Below are 24,848 nucleotides of genomic sequence, written 5' to 3'. Positions count from 1 at the left end.
ATGTACATCTAGCCATATGCACTTTAAAATAGGAAAGCATAAGCTCGATGGAAAGTGGGTTGAAGCAATGAAGAGTTTAAAAGAAGATAAATAGAGCATAATAAGCTTAGGTTCTCTCTCATTGTTCTTTCTTATTCACAGCCATGTAAATAATTTGAAAGGATGCTTTTCCTTCACTACTTTTTGTCTGTGATATTAGTGCTCGTACTTCATAAAAATGCTATGGAACAGTACAAATACTGAAAAGAAAAAAGGAACATAATGAACCCACATGGATCCAAAATCCAGTTGCAAAACAATCAATTTTTCTCCAAGTCTAAACCTAATCGCCATCCCACACCTCAGCCTGGATATTTTTTCTGTCAAATCCTAGATAATAATTACTGCATCCAACGATCCCTCATATGTATGTATAAAAGACACTTTAAAAATCATTATTCCAATATTTTATCATTTCCCCTAAAGTAATTTAAGTATAATTCATTTAATGTTATGAAATACACAGGATTCACATTTCCTCCAATATCTTACAGTATTTTTGATTTACAAACAATTGTTTGAATCAGGAAACAAAGTTTATACTGCTTTTTTTGGTATAGTTTAAATTGTTTTTAATTTATAAACTTCCCATCTTTTTTCTTATAATTTATTCAATAAAGAAAACAGGGGCATTGATTGTATAATAATTTTGCACCTTTTGGATTTTGCTTATTGTACTCTTTTGTTTCACTTAAGATGGTCTACACGCTACTTTACTTCCTGTAAGAAAGTGGTTACATTTTAGAAGGATGATCAAATTTATTTTATTTTTTGATAAATAGGAGGAGTTGCGACCTTCCTACTGCAACACATCAAGAGGTACATCATGTCTAGTCTTTTCTCACTGTTTTTATTGAGACTAATCTAACCAGCTAGATTTAAATTTTTTTTAGTATAAATATGAACTCAGAATGATACTAATACCAACATTTTTACTGAAATAGAGATGACTGAAGAAGTTTAGTGTCCTTGCGCTTCTTTTTACTTACCACATTATTTTAATTTTTTCATTTATATTTTGATATCTTTTTATTATGGTAAAACATGTAACATAAAATTACTATTTTAATCATTTTTAAGTATACAGAAAAATATAGAATGCTATACTAATTTACATATCATTTTCACACAGGGTCCATACTAATCTTCTCTATCATTCCAATTTTAGTATGTGTGCTGCTGAAGTGACACCTTGCATTTCTTCTTATCTTTAAAATACCTTTAGGATACATCTGAGTATCTGGCTTGGTTTATATCACAAATATATTGTATCTTAAAATTCTATTAATGAATAGATCTGATGGACTTTATAAACATTTTCATTGCATTTAGGTTTTACTGTTTTGTCTTTTGTTGAATGTAATGTTTATTTGTCAGAGATAGTTTTTGAAAAAGTTATAAAATTAATACTATTAATCTTACCCTTTATTGACTCTATTTTATTAATCACAGTTAGGACTTTTCCCTACTTTCAAGTTTATAGGTGAATTCACACATTTTTTTTCTGATACTTGCTGTGTGAAGTTATCTTCTTGTTTTTTCTTCATATGGCTATGATAGTATTCCAACACTGCTCATTATAAATGATATTTTTTGCTCAATGATTTCTGATTCTGTGTTCATAATATACTCAGTTTTCCTTGCCAATAGGTGTATTTCCAGATTTTCTATTCTGGGTCATTCATATTCCAATATCTTAATTATAAAGGACATAAAATACATTTCATATTGGGAGAGGGTCTAGAATATCTTTTTCATGGTTTACTGATTTCTCAATTCTTGCATATCTGTCCTTTCACATGAATATTATAATTAAATGTTCTAGATTAGGAAAATTAAAATATGGTGTTTTATTGCAAACATATTAAATATAGAAATCAAAAATTTTTACTGATAGTCACATGAATGATTACTTTGTGGATCCTCTTAGAGCAATTTTTATCAAGTTTTATAATATTACACTTACCTTGTAATAAGGATTTGGAAGTTTTTCCCCTTTGTTTATGCTTTAAAATAGTTTAAGTAGTACTGGAATTATCTTTAAAGTTATTTAAAGCAATTTAATTATGAAAGCATTGTAAGCTTAAAGCAGTTTTTACCAGAATATGTTTTGATTTTGGCTACTTGTTAAAATTTTGTCTGATATATGATATTCCCTTTTAATATGAAGACATAATTCTTACTTCAGAAAAGCTTTATTAAGTTACAGTTTTTAATAAATATTACTTGCTCTTGTTTTTGTTTTCACTGTGTATATGTATATGTGTATATACCTAAACATATAATTTATACATATAAATTACTTTCTCTACTTTTTTCTATCACTTCCATCCTCATCCAGAACTACTGGAGGTAAGAGACCTATACACTAAAAACTGTAAGACACTGTTAAAAGACATTGAAGAAGACACAAAGAAATGGAAAGAGAGTTCATTCTCATGGATTGGAAAAATCAACATTTAACAAATGCCCATATTACCTAAAGCAATTTATAGATTCAGTGCAGTCCCTATTAAAATCCCAATGATATTTTTCACAGAATTAAAACAAAAAAATCCTAAAATTTGATTGGAACCACAATAGACCTTGAATTGCCAAAACAATGCTGATTAAAGTAAAACAAAGCTGGAGGTATCACACTCCTTGATTCAAATTATACTACAAAACTATAGCAATCAAAACAACATGGCATTGGTAGACAAAGACATAGATCAATGGAACTGAGTTTAGAGCCCATAAGTAAACCCATTATACATAGACAGCGAATCTAACACAAAGAAACCATGAAAATACAATGGAGAAAAGAAATTCTCTTCAATAAATGGTGTTGTGAAAACTGAACAGTCACATGCAAAAGAACGAAAGTAGAACCGTACTCAAAAATTAACTCAAAATGGATTAAAGATTTGAATGTAAGACCTGTAAGAAAGATATGTAAGACATAAAACTCCTAGACAAAAACATAGCTAGTACATTCTTTGACATCAGTCTTAGGAATATCTTTTTGTTTCTGTTTCCTCCGACAAGGGAAATAAAAGGAAAAATAAATAAATGGGACTACATCAAAGTAAAAAGCTTCTGCACATCAAAGAAAATCATCAACAAAATGAAAAAGTAACCTACTGGGTAGAAGGAGATATTTATAAATCATATATCTGGTAAGAGATTAATTACTAAAATATAAAAAGAACTCATACAACTTAAATAACAAAAAACAACCCAATTGAAAAATGAGTAGAGGATCTAAATAGACGTTTTTTCAAACGCATACAGATGGTCAAGAGGCACATGAAAATATGTCCAATGTCACCAATTTTTAGGGAAATTCAAATCAACACCACAATGAGATATCATATCATGTCCAATAGAATGACTCTTACCAAAAAGACAAGAAGTAGCAAGTGTTAAAGAGGATGTGAAGAAAATGGAAACTTCATACCCTGTTGGTGGGAATGTAAACTGGTGCAGCCATTATGAAAACAGTATAGAGAAGCTTCAAAAAATTAAGAATAGAACTACCATATGATCCAGCTAATCCACTACTGGGTATTTATCTGAAGAATATAAAAACACTAATTCAAAAAAACATATGCACATTTATGTTCATTGCAGCATTATTTACAATAGTTAAGATATGAAAAAAAACTAAGTACCCATCAACAGATGAAGGGATAAATATATACAATGGAATACTAGTCAGCCATAAAAAGATGAAATCTTGCCATTTGTGATAACATGGATGGACCTAATGTGTATTACGCTAAGTGAAATAAATTAGAGAAAGACAAATACCGTATGATTTCACTTACATGTGGAATAAAAATAAATAAACAAAACAAATAAAACAAAAATATGCAGATACTGAGAACAGACTGGTTGTTACCAGAGGGAAAGGGGAGTGGTAGAGGGAGGAAACGATAAAGGAAGTCAATCATATAGTGAGGTACAGAAAGTAGACTTTTGGTGGTGAGTATGATGTGGAGTCTGTATAGAACTTGAATTATAATGTTGTATATATGAAACTTATATAGTGTTGTAAACCAATGCACCTCAATGAAATATTAATCAATTTAAAAAAATAAAGAAGCATCAAGTGGATCTCATGGATCTGATTAAAAGCTGACCAAACACATGCTATCTTGAATTCATACATACATTATTAGAAAATATATGAAAAGTAAAACAGACAGAGAACAAAGACAAACATAAAACAAAACAACAAGACAAAGCATGAACGTTACATGTAAATTGGTGAGGAAAGGGTCCCAGAAGAACACAGAGTTAAGACACAAACAAAACTTGAAGAAGTAATGGCTGATAATTTCCCATACTAGTTGGAAGATATTGCCAGTGAATTCCAGAGGGACAAGTACAAAGGAAAACATACCTAAGTGTAATATAATCAAACTGTTGAAAATCAAAGATAAAGTGATACTATTAAAAGCAGCTAGAGGGGGAAAAAGCTATCTGACATTTACTAGGAAAAATATATACATAACTGATAGTTACGATGTTAATAGAAAATGGAAGTCAGGAAAACACAGAAAGATATCTAAACTAAATCCAATTAGTATGGGAGCCTGGCAAATACAGTTTGCTGGATAGCTCCCCTCTTGTCCTCTCCCCCATATGGAGTAGAGAGGCAAGGAACATTCAGGAACCATATGAGAGAACTAGAAGATAAACTGTGCTGTGAGAAATAACAACATCGGCAAGTGAAATAGTTACCTTAGGGACATAATCAACAATAAGTTTTGGTGATACATCTCAGTGGAGGTTTCAAGTACGAGGTTAGATATGTGAGTTTAGATTACAGAGGAAATTCTTCAAATTCACACACAATATATAATACCTCCTAAGAATGGCAGATGACAAAAGAAATATTTCAGATTTAGTACTCAAGAACCCCAAGAAGCAGAGATTAGTATGATGCAACTCCAAGCCAAGTAATGCCAAGAATTGACAGCCAGCACCAGAAACTAGGAAGGGGGCAAGGTAGGATTTTACTCCACGGGAGAATGGGCCTGCTAACACTTTGATTTCAGATTCTGGTCTCCAGAACTCTGAGATCGTAACTTTCTGTTGCTTTAAGTTATCCAGTTTGTCATACTTGGTTATCACAGCCCTAAGAAAATAACACACTGCTTTATATTCCGTTTCTTCACTTACTTTTGTTTTCTTTCATTGTACAATATCTATTTTAATTGAATCCCATTTTTAATGAAATGAGGTAGAACTCTTTAGTCTATCCATTCACCATCCATCCTGTAATTTAAAAATTTAATATGTGATTCATGCTTCCAAGTAGCTTCCTACCTTCTGGATGTTTTAAGACTTTGTGCCCATTAATGTTAGTTAAAAAAAAAAAAAAAAGAAACAAACAAACTTAAATTCTAAATTACTTGGAGCAAACAATACCACTACAAGAATTTGGAGCTGGGATTAATAAGCATAAGCCAAAGTAAACAATAACTATGGAAAGTGGCAATAACAGGATTTGAGCTGAAGCTTAAGGAATGGATAGGAAGGATTTCAGCTGGTGAAGAAGAGAAGATGTTATTTCAGAAAGGAAGCAACCTTGAGGAGTAGTTCAGATGGTAGGCAAGTGCATGGTGCAAATGAATGATGATACACACTCTAGAGAAAGCTCTGCAGTTGGGAGTAGCGGAAAATAGTCTTGTCTAATTGAGAGGTAGAAAACTTGCAGGGAATATTAAAAAAAAAAGAAAGATGCAAGAAGAGTTTAAATCTGTTTAGGAAGGCAACTGGGAGCTGTTGTAGATTTTTTGAACACTAACAGAATAAAAGGACCTAAGGGAGATTAGTCCAGAGATACTGTGCAAGATAAATTGCAGTCAGGAAAAGAAAAAAGAGCCACAGAAGAGCCAAGAGAAAAGAGCCTGAGAGTTATTTTAGAAAACCAGTTAAAGATCCAGCTGTCTGGTATTCAGGGCCTAAATAAATGCTACTGACCTAGGAAGATCAGCTAACTTTTCTGACATTTTCTTGACATTCTAATATGTCTATTATTTTTAAATTTCTCTCTTTCATTGTGATTGGATTTGAGTCATCTATTTGAGGGATCTTTTCATTAACAATGAAAAATTTCTGTCTCACCTTGTAAGACCTTGTATAAACTTTGATTTTTAAAGGCACTTAACATCCATGGAGTGTGAGTGTATTTATAATGCTCGCTACTTACGCTCAGTACTGAGAGAATACCATGTTTGAAATTTTCAGCTATGTTATCTTTAGTTTCCAAGCTGTGTTAATTTTGCTGACTGTAGAACCTTCCTTTCCACCTCATTATTGTCTCTTTTCTTGAGACTACTCTAGCTAGCATGTGTGTCTGAGATAGGTGAACTCTACATTCTTCATGCTTTTTCCTTTGAATTTTACGTCCCTCATCCAATCTTTCTCTTTTAGAAAATGTAGCCTTTTTATATACAGATTTCAAGGGTACTTCTCACGGCATAATTGATTTTGAGGATTCTTTGGCCTGATACTTCTACTCAGATTGAAATTTATGGAAGAAATTTGAGACATCACTCAAATTGCAATATCATCAGTATTACATGGCCTTTTTTTTGAGCAGCAACACTGAAAATCCATTATCTTCATTTTAAGGGAAAATTCAATTTTTCTGGACATTTTCATTTTTTGAATATTAGAGTTCTTTTTCATGAAATACTATGTTTCTAATGGGCAGTCCTTTGGGCTATTTATGCAAATTTAACCCAGGGGAAAAAAAAAGCAGGCAAAGTTGAAATGAAAGACACTGATTATTCTAAGTATGTTCATTTGAGAGTCACTCAGGTTTGCAGAATGGAAAAGTTTGATCAGGATTCAGAAATACGGGATGACTGAAGATTGGAAAAGAACAGGTTCTACAACTAAAAACATTTTGGAGGTGATTTGTTTTAAAATACAAAGTTCTGATAATTCTTTGAAGCAGAACCAACTGGGCATCCGTTTCCTTTAAAATCTCCATCTGCTGTCAAATAAACCACCTTAATTAGTTACATGGCATCTTGTACTGTATTTTGAAACTTGAATTCTTAGGTTTAGTAATTTTGCACTAGGCACGTATTATTATAAATATTATAAATGCTTCAATGGTACCATTTTTTTTCACAATACATCATGTAACTTTTACTTGTATCAATTGTATAAATGTAAATATAATTATCATAACAATATAAGCTAATATAAACTGTGTATTTTTAAATTATATATTTTTTACTTCTGTCTCTGTAATAGTAAACAAAATTTATTTTATTCTCTAGCAGCAGTCCTGCTTTATTATTTTTTCATCAAACGTGTATGTGAAAAACTCACTCCTAGGATATCTATCATTTTTATATTTGCTAATATCATCTATTTTACAGTATAAATTATAAGATGTTATAATTTTAAAATATGACTATTTCCTTTACTGGAATATAAACTCTTGAAGGCAGGAGCTATAAAGCCTTTAATAGGCAATAGGATCTAACAATTTTACTTGGTGATCTGTACTTGGTAAGTGCTTAATAAATGTACTGATATGTGAATGCATACATTATTTATGTTGCTTACTAATATTTTTTATTGAGTTTGCTTGAACAGAGGGCCATTACTCTCTAGTCACTTAATTTAAATGAGTATATATAGTTATCCTTGGACTATAAAAAATTAAATCCAATTTAAAATTCTTCCATATTTGAATATATGGATTTGTTTCATATTATTATTCTCAAATATATTTTCCTAGGTGTTCCATTCCAGAGTACATTCTAAAATTCTTGTGAAGAGCTGTGATTTATCACTTTATTCATTCAGATTTTGATTAGCAATTTCTGTATTTTTCTTTTAAAGAAAATACAATTTTAATAGGTTTATGGTTCCAAATCTTTGTGAAACAGCTTTTTGAGTGCTGATATGTTCTTACGATAACTTGATGGTATTCGGAACGAATATATCTTGATTTACATGCTTGAGCAATTTTTGATGTTTAAATTAAATTTAATTTACTACAAACGTCAGATACTTCCACATTCCCATAGTCACTTCATATTAATTAAGGAAATGGAAACTACTCTAAGTATTAATTCTGTGTGTAACTTCTCAAGTAAAAAGTACAATATAAATAGCAGTTCAAAACATTAGTGGTTAAATCCACACAAAAAAGCAGGTTGAATTTTAGAATAAAAATGAAAAACATCCAAACTTTTCAAAGAACCATACAGCTCTTTGAAACTATTTAAATATTTTTGAAAATTTTTAAATATTTAAAATCAATGTCTCTGTACTATATACCAACACAAGACAAAAAATAGAAAAGAAAAAAAAGATTAGGTGAAAACGTATTAAAATATTTTTTGTGCGTATCATGGTAAAAAACAAACAAACCACAGCAACAACTTTTGCTCTTTCCAAAAAATTTAGTGACAGCCCTATGATTAAAAGTGGCTCATTATTTTTGAAACTCCTAATTTTAACACTTTATGAGAAAAACAACTGAATGTCTGATCCTATAGTAAGTTTATTTTAATGCTAGGTTTTGACGGCTACTGTAGCTGAAAAATTAACTGGTACTCTTGCTTGCTCTTGGTGGTTTCTTGTCATGGTGATCACTGAGTCCTCTTCAGCATATTCACAGGTCAGTATTTATGCAAAATACCAACTTAAAATAGTAGTTCTTAACCAGGGAGATTCGTCACCATAGCCTGAAGCGCTTTCTGAAAACGTAATAGACTCCACTAGAAGAAATTCTTGTACAGACTAGGAACGGCACTTAGCTACATGTAAATGGAAATTTTACCCAGGTTATTACTATGCACAGCCCCATTATGACCATTGGGTTGTAGGTGTTTGATGCTCATATTGTGAATATATATTTTTATTCCAGCTAAAGTGGACATTTATATAGGTCACATAAAATAATTCCATGGTCTATTGTCTGATACTCTAGAAGTCAGGCCAATAAGCTAAATAATCAATGTACCCTGATGATGGTGAGAGTATTATTTTTCCAGGCTGGGTGTGGTTTTATTAAGACAAGGAAGAAAAAGACAAAATTAGTAAATATTAGGAGGCTTTTAATAAATACACATATGTGTATCTCTCTACAAATTTATTCCTTTGTATCTCCATGTCTCACTCTCTGCTTCCTCTTAGGAACTCCACAGTTGCGTTCCCATCTGTACCCATATATTTCTCACCTCCTGAATGGGCTTTTCTTCATTTCAAGAAATTTCACCCTTTTCAGTGGATACTGAACATCATTCTCTTTAAACAGCATTTGAAATAGTTAACTAATACTCTGAAAGGCTGCCAAAGCCATAACCCCTTTGAACTAAGTTAAGTCCTCAGATAAATAGTAATCGAGCTTAATGAAGATTGTAGTAGGCTTTGCACAGCAGATTGTACTCGGCTTTACACAGCATAAGGCACTAGGCTTTTAGACTTGATTCCAAGGCTGCCATCCTTAGGCTAGTCACGGAAAAGTCCAGCATCCCATATAGGAGTTAATGTGAAGTCTCTATTCAATAGTAACACATACTACTAGCCAGTGACTAATCAATGCAATCACATTTCCCTATTATAGCTCAAACCTGAGGCAGACAGAACAGGGAAAGAGGCAGGAGAGTGGTACAGATACCAAGAAATATAAACATACAGGAACTAAGAATAATAAAGGGAGAGAGTCCAGTATTTGCATTCCTAGTGTGCAGAGTGCAAAATGCATGAGCTTCTACACTGCTACACACTATCTCCTAATTTTAGAGCCTCTACCATTTCCATTATGAGATTCCATGCATATACTCTGAGGAAAAGGAATGTAATTCTTTGACGTGTTAGATTATAAAACATAATAGTACATAAAATAAGTTTTATGAATCCACATAGAGAAATGATAATTTTTGCCCTGAACCCATGTAAACATAAAACATCAAAAAAACTAACGCATGTAGATAAACACTCACGAGAGATTATGCCTCCTCACTTACAGAACCTTAATATTCCCCTTAACTTCACTAAATTTTAGACAAGTTTCTCATGACTTTTGGCCCCTGACCTCTCTTTTCTTAGAACGTTTACTTTAGAAAACTTGTAAATTCTCTCTTTGACTCCTTTAGATGTCAATCTTTTTAAAGCTTCTTGCCAGGCTTACAATCCAGGAATGTCTTTCTCAAGCATCAGGAAGCCATCCTTTTGAAATATAATCATCAAGGAAGACAGAGCTCCTGTCTCCAAGTTTCTGTGGGAGGGTAAAAGCCTAACTTTGACTTGACCTTGCTGCAAGTTCTAAAACTAACTCCTGTCGTGAAGATAGAAGAAAGTTTACCTTTCCTCTGAGAAGGCCAATCAGCAAACACAGGTGACCTCTGATTCCTCCCATTCCAGCTCTTAAAAATTCAACAGTCCTTTTTTTTTTTTAACTCCTTTTTTCAGTAGAGCTGTGCTCAGACTGAGTTCTAGACTTTTTCCCTTTCTGCAATAGTCCTGGAATATGCTTTTCATTGCCTGTTTAACTTTATCTGGTACAATTTTTGCTTTGAGACTCTCATTCCCCAACCCCCTACTTTTTCTAATGTTATTTATGGTACACTATACTAAAGCCATACATTACCAGCAGAGAATGGGAAGAAGTTAGATGATGTGAGCAGGAAAGTTCAAATCACAGGGAAAGTTGATTGGGGAGGGAGAAAGTGGTACCTGCTTCTAAGTTATACTTCCTCTAAAGGTGCCCTAAATAATTCACTAAGACAATTTTCTATGATCTGTTATGCTAGCTTTCAAAGACTATTTACCTCTGTTGTCTTTATTCCTCCCTAAGGATTATGCATACTGAGTCCCAGAGTTCTCCCTCCACAAGGTGAATCCAAGTTCTCAAGTGTGGGTAAACTGTTCAGCATTTTTCAAGGGATGAAGATTATTAAAAAGATAGTAATTACAAGACACATAGACATTGTAGTGAAATTCAGAGGCTACAGCCACGTAACCTCTTTCTATCTTTTTCTCTTCTCTCCCCAATTTCTATTAATTGGCAAACACGTTTTCTTAGACTTCTTGTTCTTACTCTGTTTCCTCTGTAATGGAGAAGGCTTTTGTTTTTGTAGTGTCTATAACTTTTGAACTAGAATGGAAAAAAACCTCCTTAGACCCCCTGGACTAGAAAGAAAAAGCAGGCCTTCATACTGTTCTGACCAAAGAGAACAAATAAAGTTTGGAGACTTCTAGTAAGGTAATAAAAATCACTATTTTGATCACTTTTGACTTTCCCAAGTTTATATTTCTTCACCAACATAGATTTTTTCATAGCTTTTTACTGGAAAGCAAATACTTCCAAAAACAACACACACACACATCATGACAACAATTAATAAATGTAATGAAAACCATTTTGAGGCAGATCCTGAAACATCCATTATTTAATATAGTTACGTTGAATCAGGAATCAAAAAACTAGATGACTATCCTTAGTGTTATGTTTAGATTCCTTTACAATATCACTGATGAACATAGATGCAAAAATGCTCAACAAAACAGTTGCAAACCAAATTCAGCATTCAAGTATCATACACCATCATCCAGTGGAATTTACCCCAGTCATGCAAAGATGTTTCAGTATTCACAAATCAATGTGACACAACATTTATAAGCTAAAAAGTAATCATACAATCATCTCAATGGATGTAGAAAAAGCTTTTGACAAAATTTAACATTTATAATAAAAACTCACAATAAAGTGGGTACAGAGGGAACATAACTCAATGTAATAAAGGTCATGTACGGTAAACCTGCAGCTAATATCATACTCAAGGAAAACGCTGAAAGCATTTCTTCTAAGGTCAGGAACAAGACAAGGATGTCCACTCTCATGTTTGTTCAACATAGTACTAGAAGTTTTAGACACAAAACTAAGACATGAAAAAGAAATAAGAGGAATCCAAATTTGAAAGGAAAAAGTAAAACTGTCAATGTTCACAGATGACATGATACACAGAAAGTCCTAACAATGCCACCAAAAAAATACTGGAACTCATCAGTTCAGAAAAGCTGCAGAATAAAAACTTACCATACAGAAAATGAGTCACAGGTATGAAATGTAGAGTGTGGGGAATATAGTTAATAATGATGAAATATCTTTTTATGATGACACATAATAAGCAGACACTGTGGTGATTATTTTAAAATGTATAGAAATATTAAATCACTATGTTGTGTACCAATCAATCATACTTCAAAAACTAACAAACTTATAGAAAAAAAGATCAGATTTATGACTACTAGAGACAGAAAGTAGAGAAGGGAGAATTGAATGAAGATAGTCAAAAGGTACAAACTCTCAGTTGCAATATAGATAAGTACTAGGGATACACTGTACAACTTGATAAATATAAATAACTTTGCTTGCTGTTTGTTACATCTGAAAGTTAAGAGAGTAAATTGTAAGAGTTCTCATCACAGGGAAAAGTATTTTTTCTAATTCTTTAGTTTTATGTCTATGTAAAATGGTGTTCACTTAACTCACTTTGATAATCATTTCGTGATGTAAGTCAAATCATTATGCTGTACACCTTAAACTTATATAGTGCTGTATGTCAATTATATTTTAATTAACCTAGAAAAAGAAAATCACAAAAAAAAAATATACTGAAAAAATAGGTACATAAATAACCTAAAAACACTTTTACAAAAGAATACTTAATAGAGATTTGCATTTCTACATGTCAGATATGCAATTAAAACTTAACTAAAGCATTTCTTATCACCCTCTGATTTTTTACAGGAAGATGAATGTAAAAGAATGTGCACAGACATGAGATAAATGAAATTCCTACAGATTTAGTAGCTGAGTATCAGGTCATTTCAAATTGGAGTAAAGAAGATGGGTCATTTTAATACATAGGGTTCAGCCTTCTGGCTCATGACAGATGTACAAACAAAAAAATATAGGTAGATGCCTACTTCACTCTTTATACAATATGAACTGCTTGGTGGATAATAATTCATAAGTTAAAAATAAAACCATAAAAGTGTTACATAAAACATGGGAGAACCTAATTATAAATACATATATAAAATACATACATACATGCTATATATTACATATACATATATGTGTATATATGTATATATACTATATAGTATACATATACATGTATATATGTATGTATGTGCATATGTATGTGTATATACTATATATATATTAGGAATAGGGAAAGAAGTCTAAAACTTGAAATGATAAAAGAAAATAAATAAATGAGTTAAAAATATGAGAAGTGGGAATTTTCTAAGTAGAAACAAATAGAAAAATATGCAAGGAAGTGACAAGGGAATATTTCAGTCATCTATTACAAGTAAAGACATACTTTCTCAGATCAGGAAATAAAATACCAAACATTCAATGGTGAAATGGACAAGAACATTTAGCTCATAGAAAAGTAAAAGGTTATGGATTAAAAACACAAAAACTTTTCAAACACACACACACAATTAAAATGTAACACCAAGAGACAGAGTTTTCACCAACGTTAACACATAAGTTTAGTGATATACAATGTCACTAATTTTACAGAGAAACAGTTATTCAAAAAGTGGTGATAAAATAAGTATCTACAGTTAAAATGCACATAAACTTTGCTGATTTATTCAACAGATATGCTAATGTGTCTCTACAAAAATTGTAAGACGAGAGGTGATCATTACCACAGTTATGCTATTGCAAAATGTGAAACTAAAATCTATCTACCAATAGGTATCTGTTAAGTAATCCATGACACCCTAATAATATTAGACAAAATACTACATAAATGTTTTTACTACTTTTGACTAGTAAGGTGGAACAACATTAAGGATATGAATAAACTGCAAGATACAGATATTTTAAAAGCAAAGAGTGGAAGAGAGTAACTTTTACTTTTATAAGCACTCTTTATGTACAAAATATAAACAAATGCATGTTAGTTTTCATATATGAAGAATACTTATGAAAAATGAGTATTTATGTAAGTATATTTAAAACAAACTATTATCAGTATTTATTTTGGGGAAAATGATACCAAGAATCTAAATTAAGAAGGTGTATATTGGAGCTAGAATATCTTAAATCCTTGCTTTTATTATCAATTTCATCACCTCTATTCTAGATATAATTTTAATATTTTTCTAGTGAATTTTTATTTGTTTAATTTATATGTGAAACAGCACTTCATTATTTATATTGGAGTTATATATTTCTATAATACAGTTTGAAAACTTGTATTATAGAAGTATTTTAAAGTAATTGAGTTTCTTGCAAGATTCATCCTTTAATGAATTTTTCCCTGTTGACTGTTAGCAATAGGTGATTGCACACAGTAAAATTTATCACAATGATTTTCTACATGGACTAGAAATACAATCTAACATAATCAAAAGAGTGTTGAAGAGATATAAATTACTGGTGGTGAGGTGAGATCAGCGATGAGAAGGTCCAGTTGTTGACCTTCTCTTATGAAAGGCTCTGCTCTAGCACTGGGTATGAGTAAAGTACAGACAGCTAAGGTCTTGGACTTGACTCTAAAATCTAGATAGAGGGAATAAAATGCACCATAAAGCAAATAATATAATTTTATATTTGATAACAGTGCTTAGCAGTAAACTAGGGGAGGAGTTGTTTTGTATATGATACACAGAAAATAATTCTTTGAGGAGATGACATTTCAACAAAAGCTATAATGAAGTGAGAATGAGCTAAACAAAGTATGAGTAAACATATTCCAGATGGAATTTGAAATGGCATATTTAAAGTGCAGCCATAAAACCAGGGTGTCTACTGGGGAGTGAGCTAAGTTAAGAGTTGAAAAGGTTAAGCCAGAAAACTAAACAAAGAGCAGAGTCTATAAAGCCTTGTCAATCACTGGATAGTACTGAGAACAGAAAAGACAAAATACGGTTTATGTCTTACTTCACCTGCTCTATGTGTATGGGTTTGGAGTGTCCTGGCAAGAGTGTGGGAGCATGGGGACAAGACTATTGCTGCAGTCTTAGCTAAAGAAGATGGTTGCTAGCTTGGGCTGTGAAAGTGGTGGTGGATTTACTGACAAGTTGTTCGAGTCTGATTTTAGAACTTGAGCTAGTAGGGCTTGAAGGAGAATTTGACATGAAATATAGGCGGAGAGAGGGATCCACCGTGAGTATTATACTTTGCGGCTGAGAACTGCGTAAATGCTGGTATCCTTCATTAAGGTTGGGAATTCTGTGTGAGAAGCAGGTTTGCAAGTGTGTTCACAAAGTAAGATTCTGTTTTTAAATATGTGTAATTTGAGATACTTGCTGGTCAAGGTGTTGAAGAGTCATTTCAGTATGAGTCTGGTGCTCATAGGAGGCATACGGCTAGAGAGAGGAATTTTGGAGTAATCAGTGTACAGTTAGGATTGAAGGCCAGAAGTAGAGTTCACCTATAGAGAAATCATAGATGAAGAGGAAAAGAAGGCCAATATTTGATCCTGGAACTTATATTAAAGATGGCAATTTTAAAAATTTTTGCTGGGTAGACGAATGAAGAGTATTGACAATTTAAATGCAGAGCTGAGGATTAAGTTCAGTGACTTTTCTTCAGCATAACTTGATATCAAGTATTGGCCAGGAAGAACCTAGGCAATAGAAGGAAATGGGTTTTATAATTCTTTGATTATGAGAAGAAGCTATATACAGTTGGAATTCTGGAAATAAAGATAAAATATATTTTTTCCCTCCATATTTTACAGTGTATTGGGTGACACAGACACCCTGGGAAGATAGGCAGGACCTTCTAATTTATTCAGACTAAAATGACTTTCTCAAGTTGACTCCTGAGCTAAAACTTAAAACATGAGCAGAAGTCATACTGATGGAAAAAGTACTAAATAAGGAAGGAATTCTAGGCCCAAGAAACCATCTGAGTAAAAATAAAGATGAAAGAACCACAGAACATGCAGGCACTTCAAGTAGTTTTCCATAAAACATAAATGGGAGACATGCTACAGTGTGAAGGAAGGCTGAAGGGTTAAGAAATTGCCAGGTTATGAGAGAAATCTAATTAGAAAATGTAGGAATATAAATGTGTGGTAGAAAAAAGTTTTGTTTTATTTTGATTTGTTTTTTAACAAGTATGATTTTTGATTAAAGATCTCGTGGCTTTTTTGTAGAAAATAGGTTTGAAAGACCACAAGTCTGAAGTCACAGAGAGCAGTTCAAACTGTTGCAATAAACAAGACAAAAAAAATGTGATGGACACGTGTAGTGGTTTGCATAGGTCTTAATTATAGGATTCAGTGAGTCTTGGCCAATACATACATCTGTATAGCTCAGATTCTCAAGTCATACATCATTTCTATTATCCAGAGATGCACCTGGTCACTAATACCAATTTAGCCCTTCACCAAACATCCTGATGCAACCTTTGTTCAGATTTTTGTCATCATGAATTCATTTGGCCAGTTGCTAAACTTCATATAAATGGAATGAATCTGTACTCTTTTGAAACAGGCTTCTTTACTTAACATAATGTCTTTGCAATCCATCCATGTTTCATGTATCAGTTTGTTCATTTCTATTCCTAAGTAGCAGCTTATATATTACGGAATAATATACTATATATCATAAAACCTATGCAGTAATATAATGTATATATGTATGATCACTATTTGTTTATTAATTTGCCTGTTGATGGAAATTTGAGATATTTCTACCTAGGGGTTACTAATATTTAAGATGCTGTGGACTTTCTTGCAGTAGTTTTGAGGATTTTTTTTACTTCCCTTGGGTAAATACCTAGGAATGTAATTACTATGTGAGAAGGTAAGTGTATAATTATAAGAGACGGCAAAACAAATTTGCAAAGTAGTTGTAATTCCACATTCTCACAAGTAAATTATAAAAATGTAATTGCTTTATAATCTTACAACAATTATGTTTTATGAGTCTTCTTAATTTTGGACATTTTAGAAGTCTAAAATGGTACTGTTTTAATTTGAATTTCTTCTGTAATTAATAATGTGGAATCCATGTTATAAGCTTATGATCATTCTAAGGTCCAATTGTTTGAGTAGTAGCTTAAGTATTTTACCAACCTTTAATTTGTTGCTCTTGGTAGTTTTTAATTTGGTTTAATTTTTGTTCCTTTATTTATTGAGTTATAAAATTTTATATATTGCCACATGTATATATTTCAAATATATTCTCCTATTTTATGTCTCCTATATTCATTTTCTGAATTGAGTTTTCAGGAAATAATCTTAAGTCTGTTTCACTTTTCTTTTTCCCTTTTACGGTTTATGCTTATCTAAAACACCTTTGCTTGGTACAGGTCATGATGATATTCTCCTAAGTTTTCTTCTAAAACTTTTATACTTTCAGTCTTTTCCTTTAGGTCTATGATCCACCCCAAATTGGCTCCTGTACACTAAAAAGTAGGATTAAACATATATGTATATAATCATTTCATTATATTTTATTAACAAATAAAAATTATTTAGTCATCACAAAATGTATACATATGAAAGTATAGTTTTAAAAAAATTCTGATATATAAAAAGCTGTACGTAATATATACAAGGTGATGAGTTTGGAGTTAAGTATATACTGGTAAAATCATTACCAAAATCTATGTCATAAACATATCCATTACGTCTAAAAGTTTACTCCTGTCCTTTTATTTATTATTATTACTATTACTATTACTATTACTACTACTACTACTACTACTACTATTATTATTATTATTATTATTATTATTATTATTTTGTGGTAAGAACTCAAGAGAGCTGCCATTTAAGCAGATTTTTAAGTATACAATATGTTATTAAATGTAGATACTATGTTGTACAGATATCAAGGATTTATTCATTTAATAAAACTGAAATTTTGTACTCTTTGGCTAATCCTGCCATGTTTTCCCCTCCTCTAGTCATTGACAACCACTCTTCCACTTTGCACCTATGAGTTTGTTTTAGCTTCCACATATCGGTGGTATTATGCAGTATTTATCCTTCTGTGTCTGGCTTATTTCACTTAGCATAATGTCCTCCAGGTTCATCCATGTTGCTGAAAAACATATTTTTTAATGTTGCTAAAAAATGTATTTTTTAAACAAAGGATACCCTATGGCTCCAGAACCATTTATTGAAAAAAAATTCAGCTTTCCCACTGAAAAAGGTGAGGTCAAAAAAATCAATGGATTAAAGGAATAACCCTCCCAGATTTCAGATAACACTACAAAGTTACAGAAATCAAAACAGCATGGTATTGGTACAAAAACAAACATACAGATCAGTGGAACAGAACAGAGAGTCCAGAAATAAACCCACAAATTTTGGTCAATTAATCTTTGACAAAGGAGGCAAGAACATAAAGTGGAGTAAAGACAGTCTCTTCAGCAAATGGTGCTGGGAAAACTGGACAGCTGCATGTAAATCAATGAAGCTACAATACTCCCTCACATCATACACATAAATAAACTTAAAATGGCTTACAGACTTAAACGTAAGACAAGACACTATAAACCTCTTAGAAGAAAACATAGGCAAAACATTATCCAACATAAATCTCAGCAATGTTCTCCTAGGGCAATCAACCCAAGAAATAGAAATAAAAGCAAAAATAAACAAATGGGACCTAATTAAACTTACAAGCTTTCGCACAGCAAAAGAAACCATAAGCAAAACAAAAAGACAACCTACAGAATGTAATAAAATATTTGCAAAAGATGAGACTGACAAGGGCTTAATTTCCAGAATATATAAATAGCTCATACAACTTAATAACAAAAAAAAACAAACAACCCAATCCAAAAATGGGCAGAAGACCTAAACAAGCAATTCTCCAATGAAGATATACAATTGGCCGATAGGCACATGAAAAAATGTTCAATATCGCTAATTATCAGACAAATGCAAATCAAAACTACAATGAGGTATCACCTCACACCAATCAGAATGGCCAGCATTCTAAAGTCCACAAATGATAAATGCTGCAGAGGGTGTGGAGAAAGGGGAACCCACTGACACTGCTGGTGGGAATGTAGTTTGGTGAGGTCATTATGGAAAACAGTACAGAGATTGCTCAAAAGACTAAAAATAGACCCACCATATGATCCAGCAAACCCACTCTTGGGTATATATCCATAGGGAACCTTAATTCAAAAAGACATATGCACCCCAATGTTCATAGAAACACTATTTACAACAGCCAAGATGAAATAATCTAAATATCAACCTAAATGGAAAGATGACTGGATAAAGAAGCTGTGGTATATTTATAAAATAGAATACTACTGAACTATAAAAAAGAATAAAATAATGCCATTTGCAGCAACATGGATAGACCTGGAGAATGTCATTCTAAGTGAAGTAAGCTAGAAAGAAAAAGAAAAATACCATATGGTATCACTTATATGTGGAATCTAAAAGAAAAAAAAAAAAGACAAATGAACTTATTTACAAAACAGAAACAGATTCCTAGACATAGAAAACAAACTAATGGTTACCGGGGGTAGGGGGGTGCGGGGGTGGGGGAGGAATGGGAAGGGATAAACTGGGAGTTAGAGATTTGCAGATACTAACTACTATATATAAAATAGATAAACAACAAGGTTTGTACTGTATAGCACAGGGAACTATATTCAATATCCTGTAGTAACTTATGGTAAAAAAGAATATGAAAATGAATATACATATGCTCATGTATGACTGAAGCATTGTGCTGTACACCAGAAACTGACAAATATTGTAAACTGACTATACTTCAATAAAAATATATATAAAAAAAATCATGGACTGTTTTCATGATCCATCCCTAGTCAAAAAAAAATTGACAGTAGAAATCTGACTGTAATTCTGATCTCTTTTTTCTGCTCCTCTGATATACAGGTGTATCTTCTTGTTTGTAGAAATGTTCTACAAAGTCATTATGACCACTGAATTGGCAAACACTGAAAAATTACTGTTGGGGGAATACAGCAGTAGGTTCCTGTAAGCCTCAGGTCACAATATTTCACTAATAGATCAATATATAATCTTGTTAGACACATGTTTCTGTTTTAGAACACCTTATTTAATATATATTGTTGTTTCATTAACAACAAACTCACAGCCAACAGCACTGTAACTCATACCTGGTAACGTATTTTCTCCACAAGGTACATGACAGTCTTCTTGAGCTTAGGAACTTAGACATGTACTTCGGCACTATGCTTGGAGATCATTATAAACAGCAAAATCACCAAAAGTAAAAATGTGAAAAGGAGGACACTAAATAGACTACAAAAAAGATGCCTGTTTACAGAGCAAGTTGAAACAGGGTAGAGTGTCACCTTACTGGACCTTAACTGAGAAAGGCTGTATCAGGTGACTCAAATTTTTCGCTGCTCAGTTCATGTCCGAGAATATCCAGGAAGTATTGATGTGGGGGTTACAAATACATTTCAGTGAGTAAGTGAATTCACACAGAAACCTCTCCTAAGCCCAGGCTATTTTCCAGACTGACTGCTGGGGAAAGGAGAGGCCACAACCAAGCCTGGCCAAGGCCTTTACACCCCAGCTGGAGAAGGATGCTTTACAACCCAAGACTGAACCATCCTGGGCTACATAGTATGTGCAACCAAACTGCAACCACATGGAAGTGGCACCTGCAGGCAACCCAGAGACAATCAGGCAAGCAAGCGCTTGCCCTTTGTTTTGAATATAATGTATTAAATCATAAGTTTATATAAATTATGTTTTAGTAGTAGCTATATTTAAAATTGGTAAACATAATTCCTGAAAATTAAGTAATCAGTTTTTAATTAAACACATTAAAGTGTGATTCATTATCTCATTTAATGCTTTTTTCTAAATTCAGTCTTGTCAGGAATCAAGATCATGATCTCTTGATTTTTTTGCTTGCATCTACCTCATAGAAGTCAGTCTATTTTTTGTGTTTTTTTTTTCTAAAATAATGCTTATAATTGTAACATATACAAAGCACAGAATGTTATTTCGAGTTACAAAAAACAATGTAGATTATGGGCTAAAACACTGGACTACAAATATACTATATCACTTTTTTCCAAGACATATTTTGTTGGAAAGATCAATCTTAAAATGAGATCAAATTCAATTTTGTACAATTTCATTTCCATAAACTCTAAGATTAAAAGGCTACTTTTTAAAAAAGTTCTGTATATCTAAAATATATTAGAAATCTTAAAAGGGATCCATTACATAGACACAGAAAGCAACATATTAAGTTCATGTTTATACAAATATTCATGTTTAATGAAAAGCAATAAAACTCAACAGTCACAAAAACTGAATTAATACATTCAAATATTAAAAATAAAAACGAAAGACTCTGGACTTTGTAGAAATAATGCCTGCTACTTACTACTCACTTGCTGGCAATTTACTTCTTTTTTCCCGTTCATTTGTTATGTGACTTTGTGCAGTTTACTTAAGCTCACTGTGCCTCAGCATCAACTGTAAAAATAGGGTTAAAATAACACCTCATAAAAGTTTTTTCTTTGTTCCCTTGTTTTTGTTTGTTTACTTGTTTTCATTTTTTTAAATGAGGCTTAAATGAAATAAACACTTAAAATACTACAGGTCACATTGTTAGAACTATAGAAATTTTAAGTTTCATATCTAATATGAGTTTTTTCCTTCAGTAGTCTGTATTTATTTATTAATAGGTCAGCTACCTGCATTCTTTGTCCTATCATATTTTGTTGTGCTTTATATTTTCATGGCACCAGAAATTTTTACTACTGTGTTTTCCTAGGACTTCATACATACATATTCTTTCTGTAATCTGAATGTTCATATTTAATTTCTGTATTTATCTCTACAACCATAACGCTGTACATCTGTGTCTTATATTACTTTTGCAGTATCTATTAATAATCTTTTCTAACGGTAAAATTGAAAATGAGTATCTCACCTTTTCTCTCCTGATCCTTGCTGCTATTTCATAATTATTTTTAAACATATATACTTTAATTATTAAATATATTTGAAGCTCTATTATTTGATTATCCTTTTAATATACATCTTAAACACTCACCTGTATTAAGAGATAATCAATATACTAGTTCATAACTTCTCTTCTCCCTTCCCTTTCAACTTAGTTACATATCTAAATTTTGCATTGCAACAAGGAGTTATACTAACTACTCACATTTTTAGCCTTATTTTTTGAATAAAATACAATCCATGTTTACCTCAAGTTATTTAGAGGCTTTACAAAATTTATTAGTTAAATTTTTAAATAAGGTATCATAGTAGCAGTTATTCCTGATTTCTAATATGTTCAAAAAGATTTGTTGCCATTATATTAGAACTAAAGATGGTGTGAGCACAAACTGTTTGGAGCATACTTTCTCTTTTGAGTATTTTTAAGGAATTGCTCCACTGTATTCAATCACTGAATGTTGATATAAAGTAGTATAAGCCAGCCTGTTTCCTCTTTATGTAACTTGACTTTCTTGCTTGCTTAACTAAATAAGCAACTTCTCTGAAATTAAGTAATTTTAGGGTGTGCATGCTAGTTGACTACCTGAGCCACATTTACTTGGGCCGTAATACAGCCTTTTAATCTGCAAATCCAAATCATCTTTTCTTATTGGACATATTTTCTTGAATTACATTTACTAACTTCTGCATAATTATTTTAATTCCTTCTTTGGGAAAACCAATGCATCTTGGATTGTTGACTGTATCAATACCTGCCATTTTCTCTCATACTTTTAAACTCTTTATGCATTTCCATTTAATTTTGTTCTCTTCATATCTATCATCTGCCATCTAAATTCTTTACTTCTTTTTTTACTAGTTTTGGTTATTTCTGAGTATTTCAAACATACCTTTACATACTTCTGAAACAGTTTTATATTTGGCTTTTCCTTTCTTCCTCATCTTTCTGAGTCCTTATGTCTCAGCTACACAGTCTTTTTTTTTTTATATAAATTACATGCTTCACATTTTATTTTACCTTCATATTATTCTGAGTGATAAGAATTCATCTTCCATATGTTTCTTTTCTGGTTCTTTTTCCTACATTTTGGGGAAATATCCTGTGTTGGTTCCCATTTGGTGACTCATTTGAATAAGGTGAGCTTTCTCCAGTGAGATCGAACTGTCTCTGATCCATAAGGGCAAGATCACACCTTTATTCCTAAGGAGAATATGTGTTTTGGTTTGTAAGTTTTTGTTTTTAGTACTCACTCTCCCCATCAGTAGATACAGGCAGATATAAAGCAGTATTAATAATTTTAGTCTAACTTCATCACTCACACTATTCTTATAACTACATGGTTATTTTGATTAATGTATAGCTGGGCTAAGTGATTTCCTCATTTAATTCTTCCATGCCTATTTTTTCCCATTATATTTCAAGTTTCAGGGAATTTGTCAATGTTACAAATTAATGTTTTCATTATCCTTCATCTTGGTTAAATTTTAGTTTGTCAGTTTCCTGATTTTTCTAAGAACTGCAACCGAAAGCAAACTCCCTTCTTTGCTACTGAAGCTACTGCTCTTGGGAAATATTCTCTCTATTTGGTTATTTGCTTACTTGTTATTTCCTTGAAAATGGAGTTAAGTTTTTGTATCTTGTTCTCCGTGTTGTTGTTCCCAAGATAAACAGGAGAAAATGCTAACTATATGTTTCCAAATTTGTGTCAGTTATTAAGCTATTGCCTCTAAGCCCCAAATTCATTCATTTAAACTCTGTTTCATGATGTTGTTGTGCTGTTGCTAGAATTCTGTAATCTAATTTTCTTTGAACTAGCTGGCTTGCTAATAGGTTCTTCCATCTGGGGGTACCAGAGGTTGATTCAAAGTCAGAAGTAGCTGTTTCCTGTTTCCCTGCTTCCAGTTGGCTTTTCTCTCAGCAATAGGACTTCATCTGAGAAAAAGCTGCTGGGCCTAACCTTCAGCTACCTGGGCCAGCCTAACTGCACTCCCTCCCCAGAGGACTAAGTCTCTAGGCTTTGTATTTACTATTCTCCTCTAAGTTCCTGAGGTGCAGGAAGGAACTGGCTAGTGGCCTCGTCTTAGAGACCTGAGTGAGCTCCAACTTGCCCTTCCTTGGTGTTTCTAAATTCTAATTGTTCCCAAATATTGTTTTCCTAATCCCATGGGTTTTTAGCTGCTTCAAGAATTTTCTATTGCTAAGTTACATCAATGTTTCTATTTGCTTTCTCTGGTCTTAGACCGGACATCTCTTCAACTAATTTTCTAAATTAAGTTCCCAGTTTAAATACATCACATAGCTTCTGTTTTCCTGAGAAAAGTTTGATGCAACATTTAAAACATATATTTCCTTAAAATTAAACATGATTTAAAGAAATGGAGAGATATCCTACACTCCTGGGCTGGAAGAATCAATGTTGTTAAAAAGGCCACACTACCCAAAGCAATCTACAGACTTAATGCAATACCTACCAAATTACCCATGACATTTTTCATGGAGCTAGAACAAATAATCCTAAAATTTAAATGGAATTACAAAAGACCCAGAATTACTGAAGCAATACTGAAGAAAAAAGAATATGGCTGGAGGAATAACCATTTCAGACTTCAGAAATACTACAGAGCAACAGTAATCAAAACAGCATGGTATTGGTACAAAAACAAACATACAGATCAGTGGAACAGAACAGAGAGTCTAGAAATAAACTCACAAATTTTGGTCAATTAATCTTTGACAAAGGAGGCAAGAACATACAATGGAGTAAAGACAGTCTCTTCAGCAAATGGTGCTGGGAAAACTGGACAGCTGCATGTAAATCAATGAAGCTACAATACTCCCTCACATCATAC

General features: G+C 32.3%; 1 non-coding gene across 1 annotated transcript; it reads right to left on the bottom strand.

Moving 5' to 3' along the window:
* Window positions 1–1,126: 1,126 nt before the first annotated feature.
* On the bottom strand, window positions 1,127–1,230 carry LOC116662914. The gene has a single exon (XR_004318997.1). It is a non-coding gene; the product is annotated as a U6 spliceosomal RNA (small nuclear RNA).
* Between the last annotated feature and the right edge of the window lie 23,618 nt (window positions 1,231–24,848).

Source organism: Camelus ferus, chromosome 3, assembly GCF_009834535.1.
Source record: "Camelus ferus isolate YT-003-E chromosome 3, BCGSAC_Cfer_1.0, whole genome shotgun sequence".
Classification (NCBI taxonomy): Eukaryota; Metazoa; Chordata; class Mammalia; order Artiodactyla; family Camelidae; genus Camelus; species Camelus ferus.
Note: the sequence above shows the minus strand (reverse complement) of the source record. Positions and strands in the feature narration are given on the sequence as shown.